Source organism: Aquarana catesbeiana, linkage group LG03, assembly GCF_042186555.1.
Source record: "Aquarana catesbeiana isolate 2022-GZ linkage group LG03, ASM4218655v1, whole genome shotgun sequence".
NCBI lineage: Eukaryota > Metazoa > Chordata > Amphibia > Anura > Ranidae > Aquarana > Aquarana catesbeiana.
In genome coordinates this window covers 686398944-686415338 of record NC_133326.1, presented here as the reverse complement: position 1 = coordinate 686415338, position 16395 = coordinate 686398944, and the positions used below count along the sequence as shown (strand labels likewise).

Here is a 16395-nt window from a genome sequence, read left to right as displayed (position 1 = left end):
CACGCTGTCCGTTTTCGTCCGATCCCTCCATAGGCGGCAGCGGCGCCTGAAAAGCCCCTCCCCGCTCAGTGAGCAGAGAGGGACCTGTCATCCGCCGGCTCAGCGGAGATCAACAGACAGATCTCCCGCTGAGCCGGCGGACCGAGGCGGGCTCCGTAGAAACGGAGTCCGCCTCGTGTGAAAGGGACCATACTCAGATGATTACACAACTGTTACAATTATTTATTGGCTCTTTCTCTCCTTAGAACGCTTATCAAGCTTCTGAAGAAGTGAGTTTTCACGAAACATGTAGAGCCTATGAGCTTACAGTCAATGTTATTATCTATTTAAATTATACATGTCTCATATGGCATGTGTAGCGCACTACCCCCGTAGGAGCTGCTGGTAGTTCCTTCCTTTCTGTTATGGGGCGTACACACGGTCGGACTTTTTGGCTACAAAAGTCCGACAGCCTGTCTGACAGACTTTCAACGGACTTTTGGCAGAATTTAAATAGACTTTCTAACGACCGGACTTGCCTACACATGATCACACCAAAGTTTGACGGATTCGTACGTGATGACGTACACCGGACTAAAATAAGGAAGTTGATAGCCAGTAGCCAATAGCTGCCCTAGCGTGGGTTTTTGTCCGTCAGACTAGCATACGGACGAGCGGATTTCTGGGTCCGGCGGAGTTACGACGTAAAGATTTGAAGCAAGTTCCAAATCTAAAGTCCGTCAGATTTGCGACTGGAAAAGTCCGCTGAAAGTCCAGGGAAGCCCACACACGATCGGATTGTCCGCCGGATTTGGTCCGTCGGCGTCCGTCGGACTTTTGTAGCCGAAAAGTCCGACCGTGTGTACGCCCCATTAGTGTAGCTCCGTTCTCTTCCCCTGCACGAATGACACAGCAGAAAGTCCAGAACAGTTGAACATTAAACTTTATTCTTTTCCCTTAATGCATGGCAGAAAAGAATGTGCAATATGTACAGTGTGTATCTTCGGGAAGTATGAGCTGCCTCTAAATCTTTGGTTCCTGTAATGGTAGGTCTATCCTTTTCCCTTAATGAACCCGACAGGTGCCTCTCTGAAAAACACCCTGGGATTCAGATCTTAGAAGTGCCAGGCCTCACCTGCCTATCTTGACCCCCGAAATCCTCCCTGGTCGGTTCAGGAAAAGTTCGGGCGCACCCCGATCTACTGCATTCTCTTGACAGCCGCTTCCTGCTCCGCATGTTCAGAACCATCCCAGCCAGTGATGTCTGATCCATGACTCCTGGAGATTCTTTAGGTAACTTAGTAAATGAACCATCCAGCGCTGAGGTCTCTGAACCCTCAGGCCTTCAGGTTCAAGATCTGGTGCTATCCAGCACTGAGAGCATTACACCCCCAGGCCTTCAAGCCTAAGGGTCACATTCTTGCTGCCTCTCTGGATCACATTCCCATCTCCAACCACCTCCTCCCCTGGAGCATGTGATCCCCAGTTTATATGGCCCCTGCCCACTCAAACCAACGACTGGTTCAGGGTAGCCCACACAAACTGACTGCATCCTGCGTCCAAACCACCCTCCCTCCAGCACCTCTCACTGGAAGAACAGGGCATCACCAACAACAGAATACAGGTGGTCACACCCCCAGTTCTACTCCGTCACCTCTCCCAACCAAATCAAACCCAACCAGGCTTAAACCAACAGGGCAATGCACTGGCAATTTTACCTAACACTAACCCTTACTAACCAGTTAGCACACACCTAAGTAGGTGGGCGCTACACATGATTTCTGACATTTATAGTCCATATTGGAGAGGTTTAGTTGATACTGCAATTAGTGTGCAGTATTTTAAATGTTTTTTTATTGCTATGTATTAGATTGTTAATAAAATATTATTGTTTATTTTTCTATAATTGGTGCCTGGAAAGTCCATTTTTTTCAACTTCCTTTATTCAACTAATATTTAGGACGCGGCACTGCACTACTTCAGGCTCCCACAGTTCCATCCTGTGTTGGTGCCTCTTGCAACTCTATGATTCATTGCCAGTTTTTTGTCATAGGTTACTGCAAGGAGGCAAACCGGAAGACACTAGCAAGGCCATACTGAAGCTTTAGGAGCCCTTCCAAAGGATAGCATTAGACATTATTGGGCCCCTAGCCTGGGGAAAATGTATCAAAGCAAAAAACATTTCTTTAAATCCCATTTGGTGAGTACCAGCATTTTTATTCATGTTTTAAGTGCAACATTCAAAATTTAAAATTCCTTTAAATACCTTGTATGGGAGACGCCCTAAACCTGCCTGTGAAGTGCCATTTAATTTGCCAGCACATGACAGCTCTGCCGTCTTGCTTCTGCTTGTAAACTTTGGGATCTCACACATTATCTGTGCATTCAGCCTAGCAGACCAGGAGGGAGGGGGGGGGTCACTCCCCCCCACCCCACCCCCCCCCCCTTCCTGAACCATACCAAGTCACATGCACTCAAAATGGTTCGGAAATGCCTTTTCAGGGGACCCCCCATAGCAAATCAACTTGTCCCCATGTTGATAAGGACAAAGGCCTCTTTTCAACAACACTTTTCCAGTGGTTGTGTGGGTCGGGGGGGGGGGGGCTTATTGGAATCTGGAAGCCCCCACTAATAATAGGAGGCACCCAGAAATTTGCCCCCTGGCGTCCGGACAAAAGCACAAACAAGCATGACCAATTAAAGGAGCTCATCTCTAATAATCAAGTCTTAAGTGTGTCAGGGCTGGGCTCAGCCCTTCCTTCTCTGAGCTGGCCACTCAGCTGTCCGCTAATTGCCAACTCCTATCTCTCCACAGTGACTCACCTGTTGATGATATCCTGCTCGTCAGTCCTGCCTACTTAAGCCATCCAGCCCAGATGATCTTTGCCTTTGCCTTAGTCACATCTCTAGAGATGCTGTCCTGTGTTCCTGTTAAAGAGTTGCTTGGCTGACATTCCTTCTGGCTCCAGATGCTGCTTGCTGTTCTACTACTCTCATCTCTGGCTCCCTGACGTTTTGGCTTGTCTGACTATCCGTTCCGGTTCCTGAACTCTGGCTATGTTTTGACTACGTTTACCTTTTTTTTATTATTATTAACAAGTGAGATTTAACTGTACTTCTGTCTCAGTCTGATTCATGGATTCTGACAGTAGGTGAAGGCCATGAATTTGCCCACTTCTAAGGAACTGGCTTCCATTTTTGCTCTGGAGATCTTTCGCTTACATGGGCTACCCAAGGTGATTGTCTCAGACGGGGGTAGTAAGTTTGTGTCCCCGATCTGGCGAGCCTTTTGTGCACAGTTGGGAATTTAGCTTGCTTTCTCCTCTGCATATCACCCGCAGTCAAATGGGGCAGCGGAACAAGCCAATCAGTTCTGACCATCATAGCAACTGCTCAGACCTCTTACCGTGGGTGGAGTTTGCTTACAATAGTGCCTTGAATTCTGCTTCCCGATTGTCCCCGTTTATGGCGAACTATGATTTCCAACCTTCCATGTTGCCTGACTCATTTGTGCTGCAGAGTATTCCTGCATTAGAGGAGCATCTCCGCGGTCTTCGTTCCATTTGGGCACAAGTCCAGGAGGCTTTGCGACATGCTAATGATAGGTACAGACTCCATGCTGACCGCAGACGCCTGCCTGTGCCTTCCTACCAGGTTGGGGACAGGGTCTGGCAGTCATCTCACAACCTCCGACTTCGTGTTCCCTCTCTGAAGTTCGCACCTTGGTTTATTGGGCCTTTCGGTATTCTTCACAGGATTAACCCAGTAGCTTACGCATTAGACCTTCCTTCTAATATGCATTTCTTAAATGTATTTCATGTTTCCTTATTAAAACCTTTGGTCTGCAACCGCTTTACCACCTCGGTGCCACGTTCTCACCATGTACAGGTTGAGAACCATGAGGAGTATGAAGTACAGTCCATTGTTGACTCCCGTAGGTTCCGTGGATGTATACAGTACCTGTTGCATTGGAAAGAGTATGGTCCGGAGGAACGTTCTTGGGTCTCATCCTCTGACGTACATGCCCCTGTCCTCCTCCGTGATTTCCATAGATGTTTTCCCCTCAGGCCTGGTGGTCCTCTGAGGGGGAGGGGTCATTGAGGAGGGGGTACTGTCAAGGCTGGGCTCAGCCCTTCCTTCTCTGAGCTGGCCGCTCAGCTGTCGGCTGATTGCCAGCTCCTATCTCTCCACAATGACTCACCTGCTGATGATATCCTGCTCGTCAGTCCTGCCTACTTAAGCCGTCCAGCCCAAAAGATCTCTGCCTTCACCTTAGACACATCTCTAGAGACGCTCTCCTGTGTTCCTGTTAAAGACTTCCTTGGCTGATATTCCTTCTGGCTCCAGATGCTGCTTGCTGTTCTAATACGCTCATCTCTGGCTCCCTGATGTTTTGGCTTGTCTGACTATCCGTTCCAGTTCCTGAACTCTGGCTATGTTTTGACTACGTTTACTCTGTTTACCTTTTTTTTATTTTTATTAAACAAGTGAGATTTAACTGTACTTCTGTCTCAGTCTGATTCATGGTTTCTGACAGTAGGCAAAGACCATGAATGTGCCCATTTCTAAGGAACTGGCTTCCATTTTTGCTCAGGAGATCTTTCGTTTACATGGGCTACCCAGGGCGATTGTCTTGGACAGGGGTAGTCAGTTTGTGTCCCCAATCTGGCGAGCTTTTTGTGCACAGTTGGGAATTCAGCTTGCTTTCTCCTCTGCGTATTACCCGCAGTCTAATGGGGCAGCAGAATGAGCCAATCAGTCCTTGGAGCAATTCCTACATTGCTATTTTTCTGACCATCATAACAACTGGTCAGACCTCTTACCGTGGGCAGAGTTTGCTCACAATAGTGCTTTCTGCTTGTCCCCTAATTCTGCTTCCCGATTGTCCCCGTTTATGGCGAACCATGGTTTCCAACCTTCTATGTTGCCTGACTCATTTGTGCTGCGGACTATTCCTGCGTTAGAGGAGCATCTCCATGGTCTTCGTTCCACTTGGGCACAAGTCCAGGAGGCTTTGCAACATGCTAATGATAGGTACAGACTCCATGCTGACCGCAGACGCCTGCCTTCCTACCAGGTTGGGGACAGGGTCTGGCTGTCATGTCGGAACCTCCGACTTCGTGTTCCCTCTCTGAAGTTCGCACCTTGGTTTATTGGGCCTTTCCGTATTCTTCACAGGATTATCCCAGTGGCTTAGGCATTAGACCTTCCTTCTAATATGCATATCTCAAATGTATTTCATGTCTCCTTATTAAAACCTTTGGTCTGCAACCGCTTTACAACGTCGCTGCCTTGCCCTCACCCTTTACAGGTTGAGAACCATGAGGAGTATGAAGTACAGTCCATTGTTGACTCCCGTAGGTTCTGTGGATGTATACAGTACCTGTTGCATTGGAAAGGGTACGGTCTGGAGGAATGCTCTTGGGTCTCATCCTCGGACGTACATGCCCCTGTCCTCCTCCGTGATTTCCATAGATGTTTTCCCCTCAGGCCTGGTGGTCCTCCAAGGGGGAGGGGTTTTTGAGGAGGGGGTACTGTCAGGGCTGGGCTCAGCCCTTCCTTCTCTGAGCTGGCCGCTCAGCTGTCGGCTACTTGCCAGCTCCTATCTCTCCACAGTGACTCACCTGTTGATGATATTCTGCTTGTCAGTCCTGCCTACTTAAGCCATTCAGCCCAGATGACCTCTGCTTTCGCCTTAGTCACATCTCTAAAGACGCTCTTCTGTGTTCCTGTTAAAGACTTGCTTGACTGACATTCCTTCTGGCTCCAGATCCTGCTTGCTGTTCTACTATGCTCATCTCTGGCTCCCTGACGTTTTGGCTTGTCTGACTATCCGTTACCGTTCCTGAACTCTGGCTATGTTTTGACTACATTTACTCTGTTTACTTTTTTTTTATTATTATTAAACAAGTGTGATTTAACTGTACTTCTGTCTCAGTCTGATTCATGGTTTCTGACAAACTGCAAGGGCATCACCTGTAGTTCTAGTACCTAAATGAAACCAGGCTACCAGAATTTGCATAGGTTTGGGAAACTGAATGTAATCACAGTTTCTGATGCTCCCGCCACCGAGGGTCAATGAATTGTTGCACAAGCTGGTCAATGCCTACTATGTAACAATCAGGGACCTAAGCTGGGGGTATTGGTGGATCCCTCTGACGCTCAGAAGAGATCTAACTTTATTACCCCTTTTGGCCTATTTGAATTCAGCATTTAGGATGAACAATGTCCTGGCCACCTTCCAACTGGTTGTGAACGGCCTACTGGAAGGGTTAGAACACTATTGCATGGTCTATATAGGTGGCATGGCAATGTCACCTTGGAGGGACACTTGGTGCATACCTCATGGGTTTTGGAAAAGATCACAGCATGCATGCACAGCACATATTGTGGGGGAGGCATAATCTGGCTAGAGATAGGAAATGTGGATGCCATCATGTCATGAGTGACCCCCTAGACCAGGGGTCTCCAAATTTTCTAAACAAGGGGCCAGTTTACTGTCCTTCAGACTTTAGGGGGGGCGGTGGCAAGTGGGAGTAGAAAATGTCCCAGTGTCAGTGGGATTAAGCAATCCCACATCTTTATTGGGAGGAATAACACCCCATCATCAGTGTCAGTGGGAGGAATAGTGCTCCATTATTGGTGTCAGTGGGAGAAATAGTACCCCATCATTGGTGTCAGTGGAAGGAATAGTGCCCCATTGTTGGTGTCAGTGGCAGGAATTATGCCCTTACTCCCTTATTGGTGGTGTCAGTGGGAGGAATAGTGCCCCATCATTGGTGTCTGTAGGGGGGGAATAGTGCTCCATCATTGGTGTCAGTAGGTAGAATAGTGCCCCATTGTTGGTGTCATTGGCAAGACTTATGCCCCCCTTACTCTCTGTGTTAGACCCACTTTTGAAGTGTGTCTCCTGGGACTAGTTGATGCCCTGGCTCCTAAGAGAGTAACAGCTACCCTTTTGACATTACTATTCTACTATTCTAGAAAGATGATAGTTCTCTCTTGGAAAAAGCCTACAGCTCCTGCTGCTCTGGCCTGGAAGGCACTTATTAATAAATCCCTTTCCCTTTTTTAAAGCCACATATACTAGTAGGGGAATACCCAATAAATTTGACAAAGTGTGAGGTGGGTAGACGAATATTGTATCTACAGTGTCTGACTAAGTTGGTATGCTATAATGGCTCCTGGTAGTTGCCATATTGTATTTATGTAGAGTTGTCTACTGATAATTTGGGACTATGTGCAGTGCTTGCTATAGTCTGGGTTGGGTACTTACAGTATGTACTATCTCCAGCGTCTGTTGTTTATTCCAATAGACCCGTAGACTGATATCAGAATTGGGAGTCAATAAAAGTCATTTTATAAAACTTTATTTTTGGGCTAAAGATGTTGTGGAATTACTGTTATCACCGCAGTATATTAGCCTTGGTGCTATACTGTTGGCCTTGTGCTGAGGTCTTGTTTTTTAATGTGTCGCCCGGTTGTCAGACTGTTCTTAAATGTCTATGTGTTTTCTTTTTCTGTATTGCTCTAAAAAACTCTAATAAAAATAATTTTCCAAAAAAAGAAATATGCCCCCATCGTTGGTGTCAGTAGAAGCAATAGTGCCCCAAGAGCTGGATAAAAGTAAGCAAAGAGCCGCATCCAGCCCCCGGGCCGCAGTTTGGAGACCACTGCCCTAGACCATGAAGCAGCTCATATTCTTCCTGGGGACTGTAGGGTAGTATAGGATGTTTATTACTAACTATAGTACCCTGGTTAAATTCTGGACTTACCTGACAATAAAAAAATGTCAAAGTGTCTTCTCTGGACACCAGACTGTGAACAGACATTCTCAGCTCTTAAAAATGTCCTGACCAACTCTTCAGTACTGCAGGCCCCAGATTTCCTCTGAGGGTTTGTGGTTCAGAACGAAGCCTTGGCATGCTGCTGAGCCAGGAAAACCTGGCTGGCGATCAGCATCTTGTCTTGTATCTGAGCCAGATGCTGCTGCCCAGGGAGTTATCCTATGGCACCATAGAGAAGCAGTACTTGGCATTTGTATGAGCCTTGCCTCAGCACTGTCTCTATGGTTGTGAGATTATGGTAATCACAATCACAAGCTCCTTAGATAGTTGCACAGAGTTACTGGAGACAATGGGGAATTGTTGCACCAGAGCCTAGTTCTCCAGCAGTACTATTTTTTATTCAGCACAAGAAAGATAGCAATCATTGGAATTCTGTTAGTTGGTTGACCCATCTAGGCTCAGCCATGCTTTATTCTCAAGGGGAAGGGCGTGAGGGAATGTGATATTAAATTATAGATTTTAGATATTCGATTAAGTCAGGGATCAGTAGTAGCCAAATGAACACAATTTGAAAAGACTGCTCAGGCTTGGACATTGGAGGAATGAACACTAATACGTGGCAGGGCAGCCGGAGCCTGGCAGCAGGTGGTGCCCTAATGGTCCACATGAATCCTTTAAAAAGGGGCATTCAGAGTTCCATTCCACAGATGGCTTCCCCTATAGAAGTCCCTAAAGGCAATCCAGCCTGGCTTGATCAGCATCCCATGGCATATTTAACCCTGCGCACACAGCTAGGGACCTACAATACCCCAGGTGCACAGGAAAGATCCAGGTTGAAGCTCTCTTTGGTCAGGAAATAATGTCTAAATGGGTGCATATCCTTTATGATGCTTTACTAAACAGTTTAAAAAAAAACAAGGATCTATAGCTTCAACCACATCATAGGTGATATCTCAATAACTTAGAGAAAGAGTCCTGGATTGCCCAAACATGGGGCATGTTCTAAACCTACCTCCCAGTGGAGGGAGAAGATCCAGGCTCCCCCCAGAGGGAGAGCATATGAACTGCACTGCAGGCTACATCTCTTCTGTAGCTGAGCTCTTGGCTGAAAGGGTTAAGCTCTGACATTGTCGATAGCCATTTGTACATTGAAAGCAATAAGTCAAGCTGGACTTCAATGCCCTGCTGCCTCCCATCAGCAGGGGGAGCTGGAGTGCCGGCAGAACCCAATGACTGCCAAACTAGCCAAAGTGGGTAATGGGACTTGAAGTCTGCACCGGGATAATTATTATGGGTCTGTATTTCCCAGTGGACTACAGTTCCTGGTAGGGCTTGGGAGCGATGAGGAAAAATAAGCAGCATCTTTCCAGGTTGCTATTACAATTTTATGGTCTTTTGCTGAGGGGAGTGGGAGTGAGCACATCCCTCAGCTCCACCCTGCTGCGGGTGGAGCTGAGGCCTCAAGTACACCACCATAAGACCAAAGAGAGAGAGAGAGCATCAGAGAGCACGGAGCTGGGACTGTGTTATCACCATTGTGAACTTTGTGCTGCACTCACATCAAAGCAGCACTGTGGGGTGAACCAGGGCTCTGAGACACACTGAAGCGGGGCAGAGGATTTCCATGCTGGGCCGCTGAGTCTGGTGAGAGGGCCTTGTGGCCATGGCCTACTGCCACTGGAGAGACTAAGACTTTAGAAACCACCCACCTAACTGTCCAAAAAAACTGTTACTGCCTGCAGGCCTTGCTGAGACTGTCCTTATGTGCACCAACGCTATTACTGGGCCCCAACGATAGCCAGCTGAAGACTCAGGACCAAAGACTGACTACTTACAGCTGCCAAATAGAGACTTCTGCTAGTTTCTTAGTTCTAATGTACCACACAGGGCTATCATATAGGACCTAGTCACACCTTGGATGCACCCTAAGTAATGTTCATGTTCACTGTCTATGACTGATTTTGCTGGAACCTGTGTTACCGCCAGTCTAGCATAGTAATTCTACTGTCTAGCAGACTGTGTCTAAAACTTACCTCTTGTACATTCATTGATGCTCAAGCCTCTAATTACTCCACTTCACCCCAATGCATTGAGTTTCTTTACCGTTAACCTAGTGTTATCTCGCTACCAAGTCAAAGGGTATCTTCGCATGTGATTCCTTAATTGTTTGTGGTGATTTTCATTCAACTAGGTGTGTCAGAGGGGTTATCCGAGTCTAGACACAGAACAGAGAACCCAGGTTACAAAGCGGCTCCTTGAGGGGTGGCGCTACACACTCCTGTCTGCAGACTAGTTCCTCCCATGACTGAGAACTCAATGCACCACCCTCTGGTCTGTTATACTCCTTCTGCAACATAGGTGCCTGGCAAACAGGTTGCTAAGTAATCTGGAGGTGAGATGAATTAGTGAAGGTCTACTACACAGTACCAAGGTGTCCCACATCAACAAAACAGTGACAGCCAGTGGAACTCCATGGAATTGCCTGGAGTCATTTGGCTACTCCACAAACCTTAGATTGCATCAGATTGTATGCAAGATTTACATTGGCAACAGGGTCATGGCTGGCCAAGGCTCACTGATGTAAGTGGGGAGGGAAGGCTGGCAGTGTAGTTCAACCCAATAGAAGACTACTACTAATAGAAGGCTTCTGTATCTCAAATTACTAAAAAAGGTCATGCTAGTTCCAATAGAAAGGTGTCAGAACAAACAGTGCATCATAGTTTGTTCTGTATGGGGTTACGTTGCTGCAGACAGGTCAAGGTACCCATGTTGACCCGTGTCCACAGCCAAAACTGCCTACAATGGGCACGTGAACATCAGAACTTGACCACGGAGCGATAGAAGAAGATGGCCTGGTCTGATGAATTCAAGAATGGTTTGAGGAGCACAGCAATGAGTTAGAGGGCCAACGACTTGGCCTTCAAATTCTCCAAATCTCAATCCAACCGAGCATCTGTGGGATGTGCTGGAAAAACAAGTTGTATCCATGAAGGCCCCACCTCACAACTTACAGGACATAAGGAATCTGACGGCATGATGCCAGATACCACAGCATACCTACCGGAGGTCTAATGGAGTCCATGCCTTGCTGGGTTATGATGGGTGGTCATAGGGGTTTATTTTACTAATGGCAAATAGACTGTGCAGTTGCACTTTGCAAGGGCATTTGTTCCAGAGCTTAGTAAACGAGGGGAAGCTCTTCTGACTTCCATCATCCAATCATGTGCAAGCAAAAATGCTGTTTTTTTAAAAAAAAGAAAAATCTCCTTACATGTGATTTGTTATTCTTTGCAAAGTTAATCTTCCTCTCATTTACTAAGCTCTGGAGCAAATGTCCTCTTGCAGAGTGCAACTGCGCTTACAAAGTTTATTTGCCTTTAGAAAATCGACCCCATAAGGTTATAGCTGATCGGTGTATATTGGCCTGTGTGTGTCTATCCATCCAAACGTGGATGAATCTCCCTCTAGTGGTAGCCAGCGGCATTGCAGGGTGTGATAACTATCGCAGCTGGCTTTGCCTTCCCAAAGTAAGCTCTCTCCTTGTTGCTCTTCCACTGAACATGGATCTTGCTTTGGTTAGTGAGTTGCCATAGCATGCAGAGTATTGGTATAAAGTAACATTGTTTATAAACATTGAGCAGATGGAAGATAGAGAGATACAAAGTGACATTGTTTATAAACATTGATCAGACGGGAGATAGAGAGATACAAAGTAACCTGGTTTATAAATAATGATCAGACGGGCGATAGAGAGATACAAAGTAACATTGTCTATAAATAATGATCAGAGCGGAGATAGAGAGATACAAAGTAACATTGTCTATAAATAATGATCAGAGCGGAGATAGAGAGATACAAAGTAACATTGTTTATAAATAATGATCAGACGGGCGATAGAGAGATACAAAGTAACATTGTCTATAAATAATGATCAGACAGGCGATAGAGATACAAAGTAACATTGTTTATAAACATTGATCAGAGCGGAGATAGAGAGATACAAAGTAAAATTTTTTATAAACATTAATCAGACGGGAGATAGATAGATAGATAGATAGATAGATAGATAGATAGATAGATAGATAGATACAAAGTAACATTGTTTATAAACATTGATCAGACAGGAGAAAGAGAGATACAAAGTAACAAAGTTTATAAACATTGATTAGATGGGAGATAAAGAGATACAAAGTAACAAAGTTTATAAACATTGATCAGACAGGAGATAGAGAGATAGATAGATAGATAGATAGATAGATAGATACAAAGTAACATTGTTTATAAACATTGATCAGACAGGAGATAGAGAGATACAAAGTAACATTGTTTATAAACATTGATCAGACAGGAGAAAGAGAGATACAAAGTAACAAAGTTTATAAACATTGATCAGACAGGAGATAAAGAGATACAAAGTAACAAAGTTTATAAACATTGATCAGACAGGAGATAGAGAGATACAAAGTAACAAAGTTTATAAACATTTGGGTTGTTATACCAAAACTGGTACAGCTCTACATAGTAACCAATCAGCTTCTAACTTCAGCTTGTTCTATGAAGCTTTGACAATAAAACCTGGAAGCTGATTGGTCTCTATGTAGAGCTGCACCAGATTTTGCACTCTTCAGTTTTAGTAAATCCCCCCCAGTGTCTGTAGTGCGTGTATCGGTGTCGGTGTCCAGATTGCAGTGTTCTGTGCTCTCTCTCTCTCCAATTAAAGTGGAGCACCATGACACTCGGCTCCCCCTCCCTCCTGGGTGTGGGCGTTGCTGTGTGTGCTGGGATTGTAGCACAGGGGAAGGGAGGGGAGGGGTGTGGAGTGCATGAGATCAGCATCAGCCCTGTACTTTCTGGATGGAGGAGGACTGGTATGTCTGCTGAGTGCAGGAACAGAAGAGGGGACATCAGGTGACAACCCAGGTTGGTGTGCTTGTCATACTTGTATGGGGGGGTCATCATTGAGGGGGATGGGGGGGAGTGCAGAGGGCGAGCCCCCTTTATACTGCGGACAATGGGGAGTGCTGCACTGCAGACTCAGCACTTCTCCCTCCACGCGATGGACTTGGAGAGCCCCCCCGCTGGGACCTGAACACCGATCGCAGTACATGACGCAGTGCCCGCACCTCCCAGCACTCTACACTCAACTCTAAACAAAAACACCTGTGTGACTAGGCTCTGATGGAAGCAGCAACCCCACCTGCCTGCTCTAAAGGCAGCTGAGACTAGTAACATAGAAGAGTGACGGCAGAAAAAAACCACCCTGTCCCATTCAGGGTTGCCAACCGCCAGTAAATTTACTGACAGTTTGTAAAAATCTGTGATATATATATATATATTTTTTATAACTGCCAGTAAATATCAAGGGCTGATCATTTTATACTGTGTTGACTTTTTAAGTGTAAATCAAGCAGATGACTTTGTTCTCGGTATTGTCAGTGTTTCCATATCATGTTTATACTGTTCAAATATTCACTGTGTTCATTTTAAATAGGAGTTCTGTCATTTCCCAGGTTACCAGTAAAAAATATGCTCCGCCAGTAAATTTTCCCATGTTTAGTCAGTAAAAAACGCTGTGGGAGGTTGGCAACCCTGGTCCCATCGTGGTATGTAAGGTGGGTGTGTGTGTTTTTTTTTTTTTTAATTTATTTTTATTTTATTTTTTTTTTGTTATCTTATCTTTATTTGTCCCAATAATAAGTGGAGTGTCCCAAGCTCTCCAGTACTGTTGACAACCTCTGCTGGAAGTCTATTCCAAACCATCAACTACTCCACCCGCATGCAACAAATAAACCTCCCACTGTCTGCTTCCATCAGAGCTTTATCACACAGGTGGTCCCCCCCCCCCCCTTTTTTTTTTTTTTTTTAAATTTATTTATTTATTTATGCTTTTATTTTATTTTTTACGGACCAGTATGTTCGTTAGGGACGATAATAACCGCATAGCTGCAGACTGTGATGATTGAATAGCAGGACCAGGCATTACGACGTGCTGAACGTTTATTGTGGAAGGGGCATGGACACATCGCTACAGTCACTGGAATATGGAATAGAAAAAATAAAAAACTGACTGGATGACATTTAAGCTGGATGCACAATTTTTTTCTAGATTTTTTTTTTTTTTTTTTTTTTTTTTCATTTTTAGATTTAAACCATATAATACGGAGGTCAAACCTTAATCGTTTCGATTTGTATGCAATCAGGCCGGCCCTCGCACTACATGGTTTTGGTAAATCTAAAGGAAATCAGACAACAAAAGTTGTATAGTGTGTATGGGGGTCTTGGGGGCTGATTAAGACCTTCATACACACTATTCCGATTGAGACCCCCCCATACACACTATTCTGATTGAGACCCCCCCATACACACAATTCTGATTGAGACCCCCCCATACACACAATTCTGATTGAGACCCCCCCATACACACAATTCTGATTGAGACCCCCCCATACACACAATTCTGATTGAGACCCCCCCATACACACAATTCTGATTGAGACCCCCCCATACACATAATTCTGATTGAGACCCCCCCATACACACTATTCTGATTGAGACCCCCCATACACACTATTCTGATTGAGACCCCCCCATACACACTATTCTGATTGAGACCCCCCCATACACACTACTCCGATTGAGACCCCCCCATACACACTATTCCGATTGAGACCCCCATACACACAATTCCGATTGAGACCCCCCATACACACAATTCTGATTGAGACCCCCCCATACACACAATTCTGATTGAGACCCCCCCATACACACAATTCTGATTGAGACCCCCCCATACACATAATTCTGATTGAGACCCCCATACACACAATTCTGATTGAGACCCCCCCATACACACAATTCTGATTGAGACCCCCCCATACACATAATTCTGATTGAGACCCCCCCATACACACTATTCTGATTGAGACCCCCCCATACACACTATTCTGATTGAGACCCCCCATACACACTATTCTGATTGAGACCCCCCCATACACACTACTCCGATTGAGACCCCCCCATACACACTATTCCGATTGAGACCCCCATACACACAATTCCGATTGAGACCCCCCATACACACTATTCTGATTGAGACCCCCCATACACACTATTCCGATTGAGACCCCCCCATACACACTACTCCGATTGAGACCCCCCCATACACACAATTCTGATTGAGACCCCCCATACACACTATTCCGATTGAGACCCCCCCATACACACTACTCCGATTGAGACCCCCCCATACACACAATTCTGATTGAGACCCCCCCATACACACAATTCTGATTGAGACCCCCCCATACACACAATTCTGATTGAGACCCCCCCATACACACAATTCTGATTGAGACCCTCATACACACAATTCCGATTGAGACCCCCCATACACACTATTCTGATTGAGACCCCCCCATAGACACTATTCTAATTGAGACCCCCCCATAGACACTATTCTGATTGAGACCCCCCCATAGACACTATTCTGATTGAGACCCCCCCATACACGCTCCTAGGGCCAGTTCACACCATAGAAACGCAGTCTGGATGTGTTCCAGGTGCTTTTCTGCATGCGCGTTTTTGATGCGTTTTTGGTGCATTTTTGATGCAGTCCAGTGCTTCCCCCTCCCCTTTTTTTCTTTTTTTTTTTTCTTAACCTTAAATAAGGACAAGTGTGTTACAGTGTGTTTTTGATGCATTTAGGTGCGTTCCGGTGTGTTTTTGATGCGTTTTTCAGCGTTCCAGTACAGTCCAGTGCAGAAAAAAATGCAGCTTGTTCTACTTTTTTTTTTTTTCTGGAACGCACTGGGACTACAAGCACTGGTGTGAACTATGCCATTGAAAACCATATAACCTACTTTCCATGCGTTTTTGATGCAGAAAAAAAAACGCACTGGACTGCATGTGGTGTGAATTGGCCCTAAATAAGAACATGGGTGTTCCAGTGCGTTCCCTTGAGTTTTTGATGCTTTTTACAGCGTTCCAGTACAGTCCAGTGCAGGAAAAATGCAGCATGTTCTACTTTTTTTTTACATTTTTTTAAATTTTTTTTCTGGAACGCACTGGAAATGCAAGCACTGTTGTGAACTATGCCATTGAAAACCATATAACTTATAACTACTTTCTATGCGTTTTTGATGCAGAAAAAAAACGCACTGGACTGCATGTGGTGTGAACTGGCCCTTAGATTTTCTGCAGATTTCCGTCTTCAGATTTACCAAAACCATAAAATATGAGGTCAAACCTTAAGGCTATGTTTCCGCTATTGCGTCCCCCAAGGTCGCACGACTTGAAGCAATGCCTGTGTATTCTTGAGGTCTATGGACCTCAAGTCGCATCAAAGTGGGACCAAAGTAGTGCAGGGACTACTTTGAAGTCGCACAGATATGAACGGTACTCATTGGAAATCATGGGGTACGACTTGTCATGCGACTTTTCAGTCCCAAATCCCATGAAAAGTCGCACTAGTGGAAACCTAGCCTAAGCGTTTCGATTTGTATACAATCAGGCAGGCCCTTGCACTACGTGGTTTTGGTAAATCTGAAGACAGAAATCTGCAGAAAATCTAATAAGTGTGTATGGGGGGGGGGGGGGGGGGGGGGTCTTACTAAAACTGAAGAGTGCAAAA

General features: G+C 45.5%; 1 protein-coding gene across 2 annotated transcripts in view; it reads left to right on the top strand.

The window, feature by feature from the left end:
- The first annotated feature begins 12557 nt into the window (after window positions 1-12557).
- PLD2 (phospholipase D2) overlaps window positions 12558-16395 on the top strand; it is a 123003-nt gene continuing 119165 nt past the window's right edge. For both annotated transcript variants that reach the window (XM_073623011.1, XM_073623010.1), the window contains exon 1: window positions 12558-12686. The gene's annotated coding sequence lies outside the window, so the exon portion shown is untranslated. The remainder of the gene's footprint in view (window positions 12687-16395) is intronic.